Here is a 20,141-nt window from a genome sequence, read left to right on the forward strand (position 1 = left end):
AGAAGAAGATACAGGGAACTGCACATCTGCTCCTCAAGATTGCCCCCAAAGGGACCCTTGGGACTTCCACTCTCTTTCATTGGGGCGGCCGCCTGGGAGGGGACCTGGGTGAACCCCAAGTGTGCTAGTTTGGATATACTGTGTCCTGCCAAAAGCCATGTTCTTTAATGCAGTCTCATGGGGGCAGACGTATTAGTGTTGATTAGGTTGGAAACTTTGAGTGTTTCCATGGAGATGTGATTCAATCTCCAGTGAGTGAAACGTTGATTGGACTATTTCCATGGAGGTGTTAGCCTGCCCATTCAGGGTGGGTCTTTATTTAATCACCAAGTCCTATAAAAGAGCTGCTCTTAATAAGAGGACCTCAGAGCAGCTCAGAGAGACATTTGGGAGATGGCCACTGAAAGCAGACTTTTGCTGACACTTTGGGGATGCTAGGCCAGTGTTGCTCTGGAGAAGCTAAGAGAGGACAAAATGCCCCAAGAGCAACATTTTGAAGAACACACAGGAGCTAAGAGAGGAGCTAGAACACAACCCAGGACCAGCAGACGCCAGCCACATGCCTTCCCAGCTCACAGAGTTTTCCAGACGTCATTGGCCCTCCTGCGGTGAAGGTATACTCATGTTGGTGCCTTAATTTAGATGTTTTCATGGCATTCAGACTGTAACTTTGTAACCAAACAAATCTCCTTTCCACCTTTATAAAAGCCAATCCATTTCTGGTATTTTGCATAATGGCAGCTTTAGCAAACCGGGACGGATTCAAGCAGTGGCGACCAGGCACAGATCCAAGCAGCTCTCCCCCTGAGCCCACCCTCCCGTGCATCCAGTTCTGGCTGAGGGGTCCCCTCCACCCTGTTCTTTGGCCCCACCAGGACCCCAGCCACGAACCCCTGCTGTCTTCCAGACACTGGTTACCTTGGGCTCAGCAGCCTTTCATCCACTGCCCGGGAAATTACCCCAAACTCCCGGGCCCCCACCCTCCCTCAGTTCCACCCGGATGACCCCGCCCTGGATGACCCTGGTGTCTCGGCCTGCAAATCAGGCCACATCCCGGCACTGGGGGCAAGGATGGCTGCTTTGGGGGTACCCAGCTCTCCCATAACCCCCTGTTGTGGAGCCTTGGGGTGGCAGTTTCCCAGGGAACCTCCTGGCCTCAGACACACCAGGTCTCAGCCCGCCTGTGCCTCCCCACCTCTCTTCCCTCCGTCCCCTCCTCTTGGGCTCCAGAGGATGCACCCGCTGCCGTTGCAACTTCTTTTACTGTCGCAGTCATTTGTTTAAAATATACCCACGCAAGATACCAACACGCACTGGGGACATTCGTGCGTGCAGCTGAGTAAAAGTGCAAAGAAGCGGCTCCCTGCGACGCGGCCCCCAGCCCATGGGCAGGAGGCACCTGGGTCTCCATTCGGCTTTCCCCGCACCCAGGGTGCAGCCACACGCACATGCACGGCACAGTGCACGGCTCGGTCCAGAGACTTCGCTTCTGCACACGGGGAGTCAGCCGTGCTTCACGGGCTGTCTGCAGCCTGCTTTTCAAATCACACGCCGCTTTGTGCGGAGCCCGGGGGCTGCCGCCAGCCTGCTAAGACGATGCCTCGGGCCGACAAGCGCTCCTCTGCTGAGAATTACAACGCTTCTTTTCTCTTCCTTTTGTGATGAGTTTTTTTCCTGTGGCTAGAAAGGCTGCAGCCAGCCTCCTCTGCTGGGCGGGAGCACAAGTCTCTGGGAGAGATTCGCAGTTGGGGCTGAAGGGGAGGCTCGGGGTGGTTTTGAGTTTTCCCAAATCGTTTTCTGAAAAGGCTGTGAAACCTGTTCCCGAGTAGCTGCGCAGGTGAGGTATCTGTTTGACTTACACCTTTATCATCGTCGGAAAGTGACGACCTTTTGCATTTTCTTCCAGCTTTATGGGGGAAAACCTTTATGACTTAGAAACCTAACATGCCTCAGCGAGCAGCCCGACTTTCAGACTCGTTTGTAACACACCCTGCACCCCCCGAGCGGGCACCTCTCCTGTAATAACCCCCACCCCTCCCCTCCTACAGGTGCACACTCCGTCTCTGTGCTAACGTGTGCGTTGCCTGCGGGTCCCATTTCCACTTCTCCTTTCAAAACTGGGTTTGCTCCTCCCAAGCATTTTCTCGTTTGGGTGAATTTTAGTCAGCCTGTCAGATTCCATAAAAGGTGCTATTACAGTTTGATTGGGGTTCCATTGTGGGTATAGATTACTTTGGGGGACAATTGGCATTTTTAAAATGTTAGTTTTCTAAGGTATAAGAGCAAGATTTATCTCTCCATTCACTCAGATTTTCTTTTGTGTCTGCCAGTAAAGTTTATAGCTTTCCTGGCATAGTTTTGTGCATTTTTTATTATTTTCTTTTCCCCCCAAGATGTTTTACAGCTTTTCTTGCTTTTGTAAATAGGGACAACATCTTCTGCCCACTTTTTGCTGGTCTATAGAGGAAAACTGTGGGTTTTTATAAGTTGGCCTTGTCCCTGGTCGTCTTACGAAATCTATTATAAGTTTTTATTTTTTTTCCTTGGATTTGCTAGATACAAAATTATATCAGCAGCAAATGACAGCGGTTTTTGCATCTTCCTTTCCAGTTTTCGTGGCTCTTAGAAATCGCGCTGCCTTGGCTTGCGCCTCCAGGGTAGAATAAAAGTGGTGAGTACTGACAGCCTCGTCTTGTACCGATTTTAATGGAGCCTCTGGGCGCTTCACCAGGCGTGAAGTGGCCTCCCTGCTCCCACCTCAAGAGGAATTTTCATCCTCAGTGGGGGTGGGTTCCAAGAGATGCTTGCTGGGCATGTGTTAAGTTGAACCTACGGTTTATCCACTTTAATGAATTATAACAAATTGCATTAATAGATTTCAAATGTTGCATGTCTTTGAATTCCTGGAATAGCCTTCCAAGTCAGCTCCTTAGGGCTGGCTTATGCATCCCTTTCCTGTGTCCCCTACCCAGAGACACCCGCTCCGCAGACAGATGGACGGCCGACAGCCCCCAGATGGCCTCGGAGCGCGCCGCAGACAAGGACGGGGCTGCTGGCCGAGGGTGGTGGTATTATCCCCATGCAAAAGTTTATACTCTTATATCCCAGGTGTGTATCCATAAACAATATATTCATTCACATGTTATAAAGTTCACACAAATGGTAAAATAGTATAAAATTCTTGCAACCTGCTTTTTTGCACCTAACATCAAGTTCCTGAACTTTATCGACATTGGTTCATGTAGTCTAGGAGAGTCACCCATTGTGCAAATGAGGCACAGTTTGTCTATCCGTCTCCACGGAGGCTGCTCAGATGGTTTCCCCTTTCCCACCCCGACGAGCGTGATGCCATCCAGTGCCTCGGGTGCGTCTGCGGCTGCCCATGCATGGAGCTTCTCCAAGCCTCCTGCAGATGGAATTTGCTGGCTCCCGGGCATGTGTGTCTTCAGCTTTCCAAGGGTTCATATGGACCGGGTATTTTTAACAGTTCTGGGCTTCTTGCGAGTGCTAAATAAGTATTAGCCGTCATCAACCTCATCAAGTACTGCCAAATCGCCGTAAAAAGCGCTTGTCCTGATTTACACTCCTGCCAGCCACGGATGGGGTTTCCATTTCCACAAATTCATGACAACACTCAGTGTTCTCAGACTTATTAATTTTTTACACTCTAATGGGTGAAAAATGGCATCTCGTCATCGTAATTTGTGTTTCTCAGTGTTAGCAGTGAAGTCAAACATCTTTTCACATATTTATTGCACATTGTTCTCTCCTCGTCTTTATTGTTTCTCATCATTTGCTCATTTTCCAATGGTTGCTTGCTTGCATTCTTATTGATTTTCAAGAATTATTTATGCTTACAGGTAGCAATACTTTATTGGTCATATGGGTTGCAAATATATCCTCCCAGACCAAGGCTTGGCTGTTTTTACATCATTGATGATGTCTTTTGCTGAACAGTTTTAAATTTTACTGGTTCTGATAGATCCATCCTTTCCTTTATGCTTTCTGATATTGGTTCAAAATCCTGTTATCTCGTATAGTTTTGCATTTTCACATTTAAGTTTTTATTCCACCTGTAATTTATTTTTGTACTACAATGTGAAGTATCTTTTTTCTGTTGTGCAGCACCGTGTTCTGGCCCAGTTTTCCCCACTGGCACCACGTGCTTCGTCTATCATGTTCCAATTCACATTTATTAATGGCTCTTGTTTTTCCATCTCTGAGCCAGTACTATGAGCTGTGGCTTTGTAATTAGTCTTGTTATGTGTTAGGCAAGGCTCCCTACCTTTATCTTCAGGTACATCTTGGCTATTTTTGGCCCATTGTTCTTGCATATTGATTTTGTAAATCGGCTTGTAAAGTCCCTTGAAAACCCCATTTTGGATATAGATTGGAAATACATGTAACCTTTAGATCAGTATAAAGATTATTTTTATCATTTCAATATTATTTCTTCCCATTCATGAATATGGTATATCTCTCCATTTATTTAGGTCATCTTCATTCCTTCCAATAAAGTTTAACCATTTCTTCTTATCAGAAAGGACTTGCATATTATATATTACATTTATCCCTAGAAACCTTGTTTGTTTTGACCATTTAAAATGGCGTCTTATTGTATTACTTACCTGATTTTTGCTAGTAATTTTTTATGTTGAGTTTATGTTCTGTAACTCAAAGTCTAATTAATTCTAATAGTTGTCTGTAAGTTGTCTTGAATTTTCCTTTAAGAATGGTCTATAAATAGTGACATTTTAGTTTTTAAAAATTTCCTAGATTCTACAAACATATTTATTTTTCCTGCCATAATGTGCTCCTGGGACTTTGTGCACAATGAGGCATGAAAACGGAGCTGATGTGACAGGATGCTCAATTTTTGCCATTAAGGATAATATTTCCCATGGGATTGGAGAGATAACCTTGACCAGGATAAGGAATTTCTCTTGTATTCTTAGGTTGCTAAGAGGCTTTCCCACCCCCAGATCATGAATGAGTATTTATCTTCTCTAATGTTTTGGTTCCATCATATTTTCATGTTATCAGCGATATTATTTCCCATAGTCAATGCTTGGGTTCATTTCCTGAGATGCTGTAACAAATTACTACAGCCTTGCGGGCTTAAAACAAAAGAAACCCATTCTCTCAAGTTCTGGAGGTCAGAAGTCTGGCCTCAGGGGTGGCTCCTCCTGGGGGCTCTGGGCGAGCGTCCGTCCCACGTTCTCCTCATTCTGGGTGTCCATCTGCCCCATGCCCTTCTCGCTCTGGGCAAGTGCCCATCCGTCCCACACCCCCCTCGCTCTGGGTGAGCATCCGTCCCACACCCTCCTCACTCTGGGCGAGTGTCCATCCCACACCCTCCTCACTCTGGTGGCCTCAGCTGGGGACACAGCCCCCCAGGCTCTGCCACCCCCGTCCCGTGGTCTTCTCCTCTGCCTCCTTTAAGGATGCTCTCACCTCAAGGTCCACATCTCTATAACGTCTACAAAGACCCTTACTCCAAAGAAGTCCACTTCTGAGGCCCTGGCGGGCTTGTCCCCTAAGGCCGTCAACAACGCTCCCCAGTGCTCCCGGATCCACCTGCATATTTTTGCGTTTTCTTTGCTGAGCCTGACTTCATGCACCCATCCCAGCCTTCTGGGTTCAGCTTTCCTTCCGTGGAAGTGTACCCCCTGGCAGTAGATTCTGCGAAGGTCTTCAGTGGGGCAATCTCTCAGGGTTGCCTTGGTTCTACAAGACTTCATTTCACCCTGTCTCCTGACTGCTGTGCATCTGGGTGTGGAATTCTAGATTGACGGTGGTTTCCTTTGGAGCTTGGGATGCTTGAGTCCACTGTCTGCATCCTTGATTGTTGCAACTATGAAGTTTGCTTCTAGCTAAGCTTAGTTTCTTTGTAGTGGACATGTCCTTTCTTTCCAATTGCTTTCAATGCTTGCCTTTTTCTTTAATATTTAAAATTTCACTATAATACTTATTTTTCACAGCTTTATTGAGGGATAATTGACATACAGTAAATGCATATATTAAAAGTGTATAACCTGATACATTTCAACAAGTGCAAACCCTTATTAAGTCATTGTTACAATTAAGATAATGAACATATCCGTCACCCCCAAAATTACCTCATACCATTTTTAGTCCTTCCCTCCTGTTTCCCGCCCTTGCCCTGTTTCCAGGAACCCACTGATCTGCTTGCAGTCACTATGTATTTGTTTGCATTTTCTACAATTTTATATAAATGGAATCACAGAGTATGTCATTTTTGGTCTGGCTTCATTCCTTCAGCAAAATTATTTTAAGATCCATCCATTGCTTTTTATGGCTGAATAATACCCCTTTGTGTGGATTTGTTTATGCATTAACCAGCTGGACATTTGGACTGTTCCTGCTTTGTTTGGCTACCACATATAAAGCTGCTATAAACATTTGTGCACAAATATTTGCATAGAAGTATGCCTTTCTTTCTCTAAGAGTAGAGTTGCTGGGTCCTAGGGTAGGTGCGTTTTTATTTAATAGAGGCCAAACTGTTTTCCAAAGTGGTTGCACCAGCCTCACATTCCCGCCAGAAGTATGTGAGCGTTCCAGCTGCTCCCCGTCCTTGCCAACACTTGGCAGGCCAGTCTTTTTAAATTTAGACATTCTGGTAGGCATGTAGAGATTGTAATTTGCATCTCTTTAATGACTAATGATATTGACTACCTCTTCATGTGCTTATTTACCATCCATATATTTCTGTTGGTGAAGTGTCTGTTCAAATCTTTTGTCCCCCTTTCTATTGAGTGTTTTGTTTCTTGTTACTGAGTTTTGAGAGCTTTTATACATTTTGGATACAAGTCCTTTATCATGTATGTAACTTGAAAACATATTCACCCAGTCTGTTGCTTGTCTTTTCATTCTCTTAACAGTATATTTTGAACAAGAGGAGTTCTTAATTTTGAATTAAGTTCTCAATTGGTTTGGCTATGTATTATGCTTTTGATGTCATATCTAAAAAATCTCTGCCTTTTCCAAAGTCACAAAGATTTTCTGCTATCTTTTCTTCCAGAGGTGTTATAGTTTAAGGGAAAAAAAATTTTTACTCAAGGGAGGGGGCAACACGGCAGCATAGAGAGGTGTGGAATTTAGTTAGTCCTCTAGAGCAACTAATAAACAACCAGGAACAACTAGTAAATAATCTGGAACAGCTGTTGAGGGACAACCATGACTGTCCACACATCATACAACAGCCTGGATTGGGAGGAAAGGCTGAGATCACAGCATAAAGTCTGTAAGTAAAAGCTGCAGAAACGTGCCGGGAGCCCCCTCCCCCCCAGCAGGCTGGGCTGCAGGACCTCGCTGTGGGAGAAAGCAGCATTCCCAGAGCCAGCGGATACAGCTCAGCCCAGCTCCAACTGGGGTTTTAATTAACAAATGTGGACTACTGAATACAAGCTACAAACATAGACAAACCCTGAGGTTGCTCCCAGTGGAGAGGAGGTGGGGCTGATGGGAAAAAAAATAATAAAAAAACAAATACAGAGGCTTTCAGAGACGGATCTTAGAGAACCAGAAAATGCCTGTATTCCAGGAAAGGGAGCAGAAACAATAATAGAAGAAATAATCAATGAAAATTTCCCATCTCTTATGAAATACATAAAACTACAGGTCCAAGAAGCACAGTGCACAGTGTAACCCAAACAGAATGGCACTTAATAATCAGATTATCAAATGTCAAAGACAAAGAGAGAATCCTGAAAGCAGTAAGAGAAAAGTGATCCATCACATACAAAGGAAGCTTGATAAGAATATGTGTGGATTTCTCAATAGAAACAATGGAGGCAAGAAGGAAGTGGTGTGATATATTTAAGGTACTGAAAGAGAAAAACCACCAACCAAGAATCCTATATCCAGCAAAGCTGTCCTTCAAATATGAGGGAGAGCTCAAAATATTTTCCAACAAACAGACAATGAGAGACTTTGTGAACAAGACACCCGCCCTACAGGAAATACTAAAGGGAGCACTACCAGTGATAGGAGAAGACAGGAGTGCGTGGTTTGGAACACAATTTTGGGAGATGGTAGCACAGCAATGTAAGTACACTGAACAAAGATAACTATGAATACGGTTGAGAGAGGAAGGTAGGGAGCATGTGAGACACCAGAAGAAAGGAGGAAAGATAAAGAATGAGACTGTGTAACCTGGTGAAATCTAGAGTATTCAACAATTGTGATAAAAAATTTTTTTCCTCTATTATTACCTCTGCCTCTTTTCCCTTCTCTTCTTCTGGGACACCAATGATACGTACATTCTTGTACTTTGTTTCATCTTTAAGTTCCCGGAGACGTTGCTCATATTTTTTCATTCTTTTCTCCATCTGCTCCTTCACGTGTAGGCTTTCAGATGTTTTGTTCTCCAGTTCTTGAGTGTTCTCTTCTGTCTCTTGAGATCTGCTGTTGTATGTTTCCATTGTGTTTTTCATCTCTTGTGTTATGCCTTTCATTTCCATAGATTCTACTAGTTGTTTTTTTGAACTTTCGATTTCTGCCTTATGTATGCCCAGTGTTGTCTTTACAGCCTCTATCTCTTTTGCAAAATATTCTCTAAACTTTTTGAATTGATTTGGCATTAGTTGTTTAAATTCCTGTATCTCAGTTGAAGTATACATTTGTTCCTTTGACTGGGCCATAGTTTTTCTTAGTGTAGGTTGTAGTTTTCTGTTGTCTAGGCATCTGACCTCCTAGGCCACTCCAGTCAGGTTTTCCCAGACAAGAACAGGCTCAGGTCACAGAAGGAGGAAATATTCAGTATCTGGTTTCCCTGATGGTTTTTCTTGGAAGATTGATACACCTGTGCTTTCCTGCCCTGCAGGTGCACCTGTCAGCCTGTCACTGCCTATGTAAGAGCGTGTGGCCTCCCCCAGGCTTTGGGGTCTGGTTCCGGAAAGGTGGGCAGTAGATCTGGGCCCCTCCCTTTCCTCTTGGGAAGCTATGCCCCCTCCAGAGATGTCATCTTCATATCAATAAGTTCTTTGTTTCTCTGACTCTGCGGATCAAAGTGTTTTGATTTTAAAATGGCTGAGGCTTTCTTTACTGCAAAGTGCTGTGGGCTGAAAATGGCTGAGGCTTTCTCCACAGAGAGAGAAAGGGACAGAAAAGCTCCCAGGTTCACTCATCAGCCAGAGACAGCATCCGATCCTCTGGGCTCCCCATCCTGAGACCGATATGTCCCCCGACTCTCCCAAGGTCAGTTGTCTCCAAAAGCCTCTGTCTGCTTGTTGAGGATTCGCTGTCTGTATTGAGCAGTTAACACTGAAACCCCAGTTGGAGCTGGGCTGAGAGAGTGCTGCTCTCTAGCACTGCCTGGCTTCCGTGAGGGGGGGCTCTTGGCTCTCGGCTCTCAGCGCAGGTCCGCAGTTTTACTTACAGATTTTATGCTGTGATCTCGGGCATTCCTCCCAATTCAGGTTGGTGGATGATGAGAGGACAGTCACGTTTGTCTCCCCGCAGTTATTCCAGGTTATTTACTAGTTTTTTTGTCATTTATGAATTGTTCCAGGGGGGGACTAACAGTCTTCCACTCCTCTCTATGCTGCCATCTTAGCTCCTCCTCTATTGTACTTTATTTTAATTTTATCTTTTCTTTTGTTACTTTTTAGCTTTCATTTTCTTTCTTTCTTTTTCTTTTTCTTTTGTCTCTCTACCTTCTTTGACTCTTATTCTTTCTTTGTGGAAGAAATAGCAATGTCCTTATATAGTTAGTGGTGATGGTGGTGATGCATAAATATGTGACTATACAGGGAACCATCGATTGTTTACTTAGGATGGAATGTATGGTGCGTGAACAAAACTGTCTTAAAAAAACGGGTTGATGAAGAAACCTTGAGGGCACTATATTGAGTGAAACAAGTCAGACACAAAAGGACAAATATTGCAGGGTCTCACTGATAGGAACTAATTATAATATGTAAACTCATAGACATGAAATATAAGTTACCAGGATATAGAATGAGGCTAAAGAATGGGGAGTTGTTGCTTATTATGAACAGAATGTTTAACTAGGTTGAGCTTAAGTGTTTGGAAATGATCAGAGGTGGCAGTAGCATGTTCTTGTGAGAATAACTAACAGTGCTGAATGGTGTCTGAATGTGGTGGAAAGGGGAAGTTTAGAGTCACATATGTCACCAGAAGGAAAGTTGGAGGTTAAAAGATGGGAATGTATTCAACAGTGAATCTTGTGTGGACAATGTCCGTGATTAACTGTACAAATATTAGAAATCTCTTTCATGAACTAGAACAAATGTATGACACTATAACTAGAAGTTTATAATAGAGGGGTGTATAGGAAAAAATACATACTACCTTTTGCAAACTATACACTACAGTTAGCAGTATTTTAACATGCTTTCATCAACAGCAACAAATGTACTATGCCAATACTATGAGTCAAAAATGGAGGGGGGTGGATTAGGGGTATGGGAGGAATTGAGTTTTCTTTTTTTTTATTTCTTTTCTGGAGTAATGAAAATGTTCTAAAAAATGAAAAAAATAATTGTGGTGATCAATGCACAACTATATAATGGTACTGTGAACAATTGATTGTGCACGTTGAATGATTGTATGGTATGTGAATAATCTCAATGAAATTGAATTTTAGAAAAAAATGAATTTTCCCTAAATCAGAAAAAACTCTGTTACTCATTTGAATTAATTTTTGCATCTACTATTAGGTATGGACCAAAGGTCTTTTTCTTTTTCTTTTTTATCCCCACCATTTGTTAAAAAGACTATTCTTTATCCACTGGATAGTCTTTTCACTTTTGTCAAAAATCAATTGACCATCTATGCATCTATTTCTGGACTCTCTACTCTGAGCCACTGATCCGTTTGTCTATCCTTATGCCAGTATCATACTGTTTTGATTAATGCAGCTTTATAATTAGTCTTGAAATCAGGTAGAGTAAGTCCTCCAACTTCATTTTTCTTTTTCAAAGTTGTTTTCACTATACTAAGTTCTTTGCATTTCCATAAGTCTTATAATCTAATTGTCCATTTCTACAAAAAAATTCCTGATGACATTTTGATTGAGATTCCATTGATCTACAGATTGGCTGGAGGAAAACTGATGTCTCAAGAACTTCAAGTCTTCAGATCCATCCATGAACACGGTATGTCTTCATTTGTTTAGGTTTCCTTGCATTTTTCTCAGCAACACTATGTACTTTCAATGTATCAATCTTACACAACTTTTGTCAGATGTATGGCTATGCTTTTCATGTTTGTTAATGATATTCAAACAGCACTTTAAAATTTTTTTCAATTACTGATTTTTTGTTACAAGTATATAAAAATACAATTGATTGGTGGGTATTGATCTTGAATCCTTCCACTTTGCTAACTCACTTATTAGTTTAGTATAATTTTTTGTTGTGGGGTTCCAGAGGATTTTCTACATAGAGAATAAAGAAGTTTTAATTCTATCCAATCTGGGTGGCTTGTAGAACTTTATTGCACTGGTAGAACCTGGAATACAATGGTGAATAAAAGTGGTGCATAGAAAACCTTGCCTTGCTCTCAGTCTTAAGAAAGCATTTGGTCTTTCACCATCAAATGTATTACATGCAGATTTTTTTGTAGATAGCTTTTATCAGGTGACGAAGCTTCACTGTATTCCTAGTTTTCTGAGAGGTTTTCTAAAAATCTTGAATCCCTGTTGGATCTTTCTATTGAGATGATCATGTTTTCCCTTAATTTGACTGATTTTTGCATGTTAAACCAACCTTGTCTTCCTGTGATAAACCCCTTAGTCATGATATAGTATCCTTTCTATAGGCAGGTGGATTTGATTTGGTAAAATTTTGGTATGAATTTTTGCATCTTTGTTCATGAGGGATGCTGTACTCGATTATCATTTCTTGTGATGTCTTTGATTTAATATCAGGTTGATTCTGGCTTCATAGAATGAAAAAAGAAGAGTCCCCTCCTCTAATAGTATCTGGAAGAATTTGTGTAGAATTTATTTCTTTCTTAAAAATTGGTAGACTTCACCATGGAAACCATCTGGGCTTCTGGGTGTAAGGATTTAATTACAAACTCATTTCTTTAATAGATGTAGGAACATTGGGGTCAACTTCTGTTTCTTCTTGCGTGAACTTTGGTACTTCATGTCTTTCAATGTCCAAGTTGCCAAATTTATTGACAAGAGGTTGCTCGTAATATTCCATTTTTCCTTATGATAACTGTAGAGAATTTGCTGATGTCCACACTCTCCTTCCTGATACAGATAATTGTATCTTCTCTATTTCTCTTGATCAGTGTGGCTAGAGGTTTATCAACTTATTGATCTTTATGAGGAATCAGCTTTTACTTTTATTGATTAGTTTTTCATTTTCTCTTTCATTGATGTCTGCTCTTATCTTCATTATTTCCTTTCTTCTGCTTACTTTGGGTTTAATTTACTCTTCTTTTTCCCGTGTCTCAAGTTGGAAGCTTAGGTCATTGATTTGAGATCTTTATTTTTTGTTATAATGTAGGTGTTCAGTGGTAACATTTCCCCCAAGCCCTACATTAGTTGCATCGCCCAAATTCCAGAATGTCACATTTTTAGTGTCATTCACTTCAAAAAACTTTCCAATTTCCCTTTGAGCCATGGCTTATTTAGAAGCGTCTGATATTCATCTTCCAAATACTTGGCGTTTTTCAAATATTTCTCTGTTATTCATTTCTAACTGAATTCCATTTTGGCTGAGGACATGCTTCATACAATTTGAATCTATTTGCCTTTATTGATACTTGTTTTATTGGCCCAGAATATGGCCAATCTTGGTAAAAATTCTGTGTGCCCTTAAAAGGTGGTGTGCTCTTGTAGTGGGTGAGTGTTCTGTAAATGTCATCTAGGCCAAGTTGTCTATAGCTAGTACTGATTTTCGATTTATTTCTTCTATTAATTACTGAAATCTGTTTATAATTGTGTATTTATCTAGTTCTACTTGCATCTCTTATCAGTTTCTGCTTCATGTATTTTGAATGTCTGTGATTATATACACACACACTCAGGGTTTTTATGTCCTACAGATGAATTGACCCTTGTGTCATTATTAAATGGTTCTCTTTATCTCCGGCTTTCCTTGCCATGAAATATAATTTGATCAATATTAAAAAAGCTACCCCAGCTTTCTTTTGATAGTGTTAGCATGGTACATCTTTTTCTAAACTTTCATTTTTAACCTGTTTATAGCTTTATACTTAAAGGGGGGGGGGAGTTCCTATAGGCAATATATAATTGGTTCTTGCCTTTTCTCTCCCAATAAGACAAACTCTGCCTTTAAATTCTGGTATTTAGAATTTTAACCTGAGAATTTATATGATTGGGTTAAAAAAAAAACGTCTTTCTATTTTTTCCATTTGTCCCATTTTTCTTTCTTTCTCTTTCCCCTTTGTCTAATTTCTTCTGGTTTAACTGGGTATTTATTATGATTCCATTTTATCTCCTTCGTTGACTTTTGGCTGTACGTCAGTCTTGTGTGCAGTCACTTTCGGTTTTATAGGTTATGTCTTTAACTTCTCATATTCTAACCCCAAGTCCTAGCCCACCACTTCATGTACAGCAGACGACTGTTGTAACAGTGTCCTTCTGTTTGTCCTCTGCCTGTGCAACACAGTCTCTGATCTGCTGTTAACTCCAGCCGGTATTTTTCCCCCATCACAGGCTTTGCATCTGTCATCAGCAGAAGTTGAATATCAATGTTTTTTTCTTTTTTTAATATCTCCCATGTGTCTCCTTAACATGCTCATGCATTTTTCTACTGTCCTTACAAGTGGACTATATTTAGGTGTCAGTCAGTTCTCTCCAGAGAAACACACATACACACATACTGAGATTTATTTTAAGGAATTGCTCCTGCACTTATGGGGGTTGTCAAATCTGAGTTTTTAGGGCAGGCTGGTGGGCTGGCGATGCAGCAGTAGGATTTCTTCTTCCTCAGAAACCTGAGCTTTTGCTCTTAAAGCCTTCAACCTACTGGGTGAGGCTCACCCACGTTATCAAGTGTAATCTCCTTAACTCACAGTCAGCTGGCTACAGATGCTAATCACAGCCACAAGATTCCTTCACAGAAACACCTAGATCACTGCTTGATTAAATAACCGGCTGTGATATCCTAGCCAACCTCACTCATAGGACTAACTGCCATGTTTCATACCAGCAGTTCTAATATCCTTGTCCACTCATTTGACCATGCCACATTTCCGGGTCTGTTTCAACGGATTGGTTTGTCTTCTCATTGTGGGTTGTATTTTCCTGCCTCTTTGCATGCCTGGGGTGGGATTCCAGACATGATAATTTTTATGTTGTTGGCTGCTCGATGTTTTTGCTCTACTTTAAATATTCTTGAGCTTTTTATAGGACACAGTGATGTGGGCTCTGTACCAGTTCACGTCTTTTGAGACCTGCTTTTACGGGCCCTCCATGAGGCTGTGTTGCTCTCCCCAGGCAGCCGGGGGGAAATGGTGGGAATCAATTGTTTCCTCTCTCCCGGAATCACTGTTCTGCACTGCACATGTTTCAGTATCTCAAAACCATTATTTTACATACTTCACCTGTTATTTATTTGTTTGAGGAGAAGGTAAATCCAGTTCCCATCTGTCATCACTGGGAGCAGAATTTTGCACTGTGTAATATTTACATTGTATTGAAAATGCTACTTACTGGTTTTCAATTGTAAAAATCAGCAAAGAGACAAAATATATGGAAAACTTATTTACAATTACAAAACAGAAAAAAATGTCATAAACCTTAACGTTGTAAAAGTTGGCAGCTCTTAGGAGTTGGATAGCTGGTGACTAGAACGTAGGGTAATTATTGTTTAGCCTGTATAACAGGAAGTAACATTTTTCTGTCTAAAACCAATAAATCAGGAATCAGAGGCTCGAGCTGCTTATCTGGAGTCCCCACCACAAGGATTAACAACCCAACGAGGAGCTGGCCTGGTTGGGGCTCACTCTCTGGGACGCGGCTGCTCTCCCGTGCCTCAGTTACAGCAGGTGCCGAGGGGCTCGGCTTGAGCCGAGTGAGTGGAAGGTGGGTGGGGGTGGGTGCACAGTCGGAAGCCCCCCCTTTCCTCTCCCGGAGGTGCCTCTGCACTGCCCTGGCCTTTACGGTGTCACCCAAGTGTTTCTCGAGGTGGCAGCCCCTCAGCTGCACTCGGTGCCTCCTGGGTGCCCTGAACAGAGGTCAAGGTCAAGCAGTGATAGGGGTCCCACCCGGGAGGGCTGCAAGGTCACTGTGTCCACTGCCCTTGACCTCCATCTGGGAAAGGTCAAGTCCAGCAAGGGGCGGGCTTGAGCAGGGCACCCAGCAAACAGAGGGCAGAACCCAGTCTCCCCAACTCCTGGTCCAATATTTCTCCCAAAGCTTTGTCTCTCCAGAAGGAAAGATTCTGGAAGGCCCCAAACAAACAAAGTGGTGAATCCATCAGAGAGGAGTGTGTGAGGAGGGTGGTGCAGACTGCCCGGTTTAGAAACCCCTGGCAGGACAGCTAGCACCTCTGGTGTGGACAGGAGCAGGGAGTGGTGTTGACAAGGCGGTGTGTTTGTGTGCACACGTGTGTGTGTGTGTGTGTACATGTGTGTTTGCACATTTGTGTGCATGCATGTGCACATGTGTGCCTGTGTGTGCGTGTGTGAAGTCTCCGCATCAGCCAAAGCTCTCGGAACCAAGACAAAGGAGAATGAGTGACAGCCCGCATGTCCATCCATCCACCCGCCCGTCAGAGGCCAGAGAAAGAGCCCCCCCGCCCGAGGGTGGGAGCTGCAGGACTCACGCTGGTTGAGGGGTGGTCTGCAGCCGTCTGTGCCCTGGGAGGCGACCCCTGGTGACTCCCCACTCCCCCTGCTTGCTGTGGGAGCCCTGGGTCTCAGGCCCTCGGACACCCACAGGTTACGGCCGCAGCCCTGGGACACCAGCCAACGTCCTCTTGGGGCTTCATAGCTGGCACCCCCGAGCTGTTGGCTAAATGGACGGAGGGGTGGGTGGGGAGTTGGGGGGCTGGATGGATGGACAGACAACCAGGAGGGCCCTGGCAAGTGCCCAGCGGTGACTGCCCAGGGCCTGCCCTCTGCACAGTGAGGCTGCAGATGGGGCTTTGAGGCTGGGGCCCTTCTGTCTCCCCAGTGGTTGCCACGTCATCCCTGGGAGCAGCTCTGTGAGCCCACCTGGCATGGCAGGGGCATCCGAAAGGTCACAGGGATAGAAGGTGCTGGAAGACAAGGCGCAGGAAGGGCCCAGGGAATGGCCGGGCATCCGGAGGGATATCCAGGCCCAGGAGCTGGAGCGGAGAGAAGCTCAGTCCCGGAGCCCCCAGCACGGAGGCCCCGGCTGGAGCTGAGCTGCACCTGCGGGAACGGGGGCCGGGCCCAGGGATTGTGGGGAGCAGAGGGGCGGCCGGACGCAGGCTTCCCAGGCTTCCCAGCTTTCCCTATTGTGTATGAATGGAGAGGGGTAATGAATGAATGAGTGAGCAAGTGAGGGGGTGAATGAGTGAATGAATGAGGGGGTGAGTGAATGGTGAATGAGTGGATGAGTGAATGAGTGAGTGCGAGTTGTCCCAGCCCCTGCAGGCAAGCTGGGGCCAGGCTGGACCCCCCCTCACTCATTCATGTATTCACTCCCTCACTCATTCATTCACTCATTCATTCACCCACTCATTCACTCACCCACTCATTCAACACTCACTCATTCATTCACTCACTCATTCACCCACCCACTCATTCACTCCTCATTCATTCACCCACTTCTTCACTCATTCACCCACTCATTCATTCACCCACTCACTCATTCACTCACTCACTCATTCACTCACTCACTCATTCACCCACCCACTCATTCACCCACCCACTCATTCACTGTTCACTCACTCATTCACCCACTCATTTGTTCACTCATTCACTCACCCACTCATAGACTCAATCCCTCCCTCATTCATTCATTCAACATTCACTCATTCACTCACTCACCCATTCACTCACCCACTCATAGACTCCCTCCCTCCCTCATTCATTCATTCAACATTCACTCATTCACTCACTCATTCTCTCACCCACTCATTCAACATTCACTCATTCATGCACTCACTCATTCACTCATTCACCCCCTCACTTGCTCACTCATTCATTCATTACTCCTCTCTCCATTCATACACAATAGGGAAAGCTTTGCTTCTTGACCAGTTGTGACTGCCAGGCCCCGGCTAGCCACACAGGCCTCCATGTCATTTCATCCTGACAGCAGTTTAAGGGGAAGTACAATTACCCACATCCTACAAGTGTCACAGAGGCCAAAAGGGGCTCTCTCCTGCCTCCCACCCTCGTGCACAGAGCCCAGACACCGGGGTAGGATGCGAAGGCCCCTCTTTTGATCCCAGCGGTGATGAGAAAGCCAGGATTGTGACATTTAAAAGTCAAAACAGAAGCTCTTGCCAGCCTTGGAGGAGGCAGGCTGCCTTCCAGATAATGCGGGCGCCGAGGCCTGGCTGGGAAGCTGCCGAGCCCAGGTCTGCTGCCAAGATGAAGCCAGCCTGGCGCAGGTCCTGGGGTGGGGCAGGTGCAAGGACGGGGCTCAGGCACGTCTCTGCATGAGTGGTGAGGTCCCAGACCCAGGAAGACCCTCGTAGCCGTGCCTGTGGGGGCCTGGGCACTGCCCTGCTGAGTACCATGTCCCCAGGGCTGCCCTAAGCCCACCGCAAATCCCACCTGCTCTGCACCCAAGCAGGAAGGGGTTAAGGAAGTGCTGACAGACCTAATTCACATGCAGAATCTCTCCTTCCCCAGTCCTGACAAAGGGCTTGTGCAAACCAATCAATATTTTATGAAGACATTTCCTGCTGGCCTGGGGGGAGGCAGGTGCCCTGAGCTCCTGAGCTTGTGAGCTCATTCTGGGCAGCCCAGGGCGCCTTTGTTGCCTGAGGGGGGCCTCAGTCAACTCTCCCTCCTCCCTCCTGGGCTGTAAGTGGAGCCGGAGGCTTCTGCCCTGCTCACCCCTCCTACTCTTGCTCCTCCTCCAGCAACCAGCCTGCCCACATGCTCAGGGAGTGTCTCCTGCATGAATGAATGAATGAGCACGAAGTAAGCAAAGGCTTTCTCAGTCCTGGCATGCAGGTGGCTCGAGCCACTCTGGCCCTCCCGTGTGGACGAGGCCTGGGGACACGGTGTGGACTGCACTAGCTGCGGGGCAGGAGGCAGGTGTCCCGGTGATGGCCACGAGGCCCCGGCTCACCCCCTCCCCAGGCCCCCCGGAGCTGCCCGGCCTGCGTCCGGTGACCGAGCTGCCCAGAACCCGGGCCTGGGCTCCTGTTGGTGGCATCTTCGGCATCCCTGTTCCAAGCAGGGACAGAGTGCTCACCCTGAGCCGAGCAGGGGTCCCGGGGCCCCCGGGGAGAGCCGGAGTCAGGCCTGGAGTACACAAACACGACACAAACACACAGCCGGGGTGGAACGCAGGGCAGGGGGAAGCAGAGGGACCCGGGAGCAAGAAGGGTGCTCCGTCCACCCAGCAGGGGCTCGGCAGTGGGCTGGGGTCCAGGGGTGGGGGCAGCTTGCACGAAGAGCCAGAGACATGAGGGCTTCTGGCCAGGCAGGAAGGGGCTGCAGCAGGTGGGGCTGGGCGGGCAGGCGTGTGGGGGCCAATGAGGAGGGAGGGGTCGGTCAGGGTCAGATCCCAGAAGGCCTTACTGGGGGCCGAGATCCCCAGGGCAGGAGGGAGCGAGGCAGAGCTTTAGGGAGGTGAGTTACATGTAAGGAGATGACTTACCTGTAAGGAGGTGAGCTACCTGTAAGTAAGGAGGTGAGTTACCTTTAGCACATGTTACCTGTAAAGTGGTGAGGTTACGAGGGCCTCTCGGCCCAGGCCAGCCCAGCCTGCCAGCGCTACTGGGTCCAGGCCCATCTGGAGAGCAGACCGGGGAAGGGTGAGGCCTGCCCGGCAGAAGCCCATGTGCAGGGGAGACCCCAAGTAGTGGCTGAAACTGAGCTCTGTCCCCCAGGGACTCTTGTGGGGGTCAGTGCGGTGGCATTGGGGTCAGCACGCTCAGTTCTCATCCTGGCCCCCCCACTATGTGCTGTGAGGAGCATGCAAGGGGGCTGGCCTCAGTTTCCCCTGTTGTAGCACCGAATCCCAGGAGGTGTCTCACAGACCCTCACAGACAGTCACTTCTGCGGACTGAATGAGCAGCCCCTTTTCCTCAAGCCCCCAAGAGCACCCCCACCTCCACCTGGACCAGTGAAAAGTGGGTGCTGGAGGGAAGGGCCCTGAGGGGGGTGGCTGGGGGCGAAGAGACCAGGATGGGCTGGGCTGGGTTTCTGGAGTTATCTGGCTCCTCCTCGGCAGACGGGCCCCCAAGGGCTGCCACACTGACCCCAACCCTGCAGATTGTGTTATCCAGGAGTAGCAATTACCCAAATTCACTTATCCTTGCAAGTGGCTCCGTGAGGTCTCCCTGCCCCCCTCCCGTGCTACCCTCCCTGGGGCGGCAGGGGGTGGGGGAAGCCAACCCAGGACGAGGGAGGGCAGGGGGGGCTCTCACCTCCCTCTCCTTCATTCATTCGTTCATTCATTCTTTCATTGCACAGACATGCACGGATGCTTCTGGAGCACAGACGGGGCAATGCTGGGACCCGTGGGAGAGACGGGCCAGCTCCATGCTAATCGGTTAGAAGAGGAGACAGAGGTTCTGAGAGGTGGTAAGACCCGTGTTCCTCTCCGCTCCCAGGACACATGTGCCTCCAGAATGTTCCGTGGCCCTGACCTGTCCGTCTCATCCCTCCATGCCCGGTGAAAGGGGGCAGGGGCTCCAGGGGGCTCCGGGGGGCTCAGCCGGCTGCACCCCGGCCCTCTGTCGTCCTGGAGTTGCCGGAAGGAGCAGGTCCGGAGCTGCCCCCCGCCTGGAGAGGGGACGGGCTTGGCGGCCGCGGGAGGATGGGGTGTGGCAGGGCGGCCGCAAGCTTTCCAGTTGCTTCTCCCCAGGGGAGGGGCCAATGCTGGGGCCCCGTCCTGGATTTTGCGGGGTGCAGCGGAGCCGGCAGGAAGGAGCTGGCGTCTAACGAAATCGCCGATTCTCACGGGAGCCGTCAGTGCCGGAAGCACTGCCTGGGAGGAGAAGGCATGAAAACCTTCG

At 46.5% G+C, this 20,141-nt stretch overlaps 1 long non-coding RNA gene across 5 annotated transcripts; it reads left to right on the plus strand.

The window, feature by feature from the left end:
• Window positions 1-9,159: 9,159 nt before the first annotated feature.
• LOC119533118 lies at window positions 9,160-19,927 on the plus strand. 5 transcript variants are annotated; one of them, XR_005216585.1, is made up of 4 exons: window positions 9,160-9,219; window positions 11,080-11,141; window positions 14,890-15,015; window positions 19,597-19,927. It is a non-coding gene; the product is annotated as an uncharacterized LOC119533118 (long non-coding RNA). The 5 variants fall into 5 exon arrangements; XR_005216583.1 differs by lacking the exon at window positions 9,160-9,219 and adding an exon at window positions 9,382-9,440; XR_005216584.1 differs by lacking the exon at window positions 9,160-9,219 and adding an exon at window positions 9,438-9,492 and having other exon boundaries at window positions 14,890-15,041.
• Window positions 19,928-20,141: the final 214 nt, after the last annotated feature.

The sequence above is a fragment of the Choloepus didactylus genome, chromosome 4, assembly GCF_015220235.1.
Source record: "Choloepus didactylus isolate mChoDid1 chromosome 4, mChoDid1.pri, whole genome shotgun sequence".
In the NCBI taxonomy this organism is placed as follows: domain Eukaryota; kingdom Metazoa; phylum Chordata; class Mammalia; order Pilosa; family Megalonychidae; genus Choloepus; species Choloepus didactylus.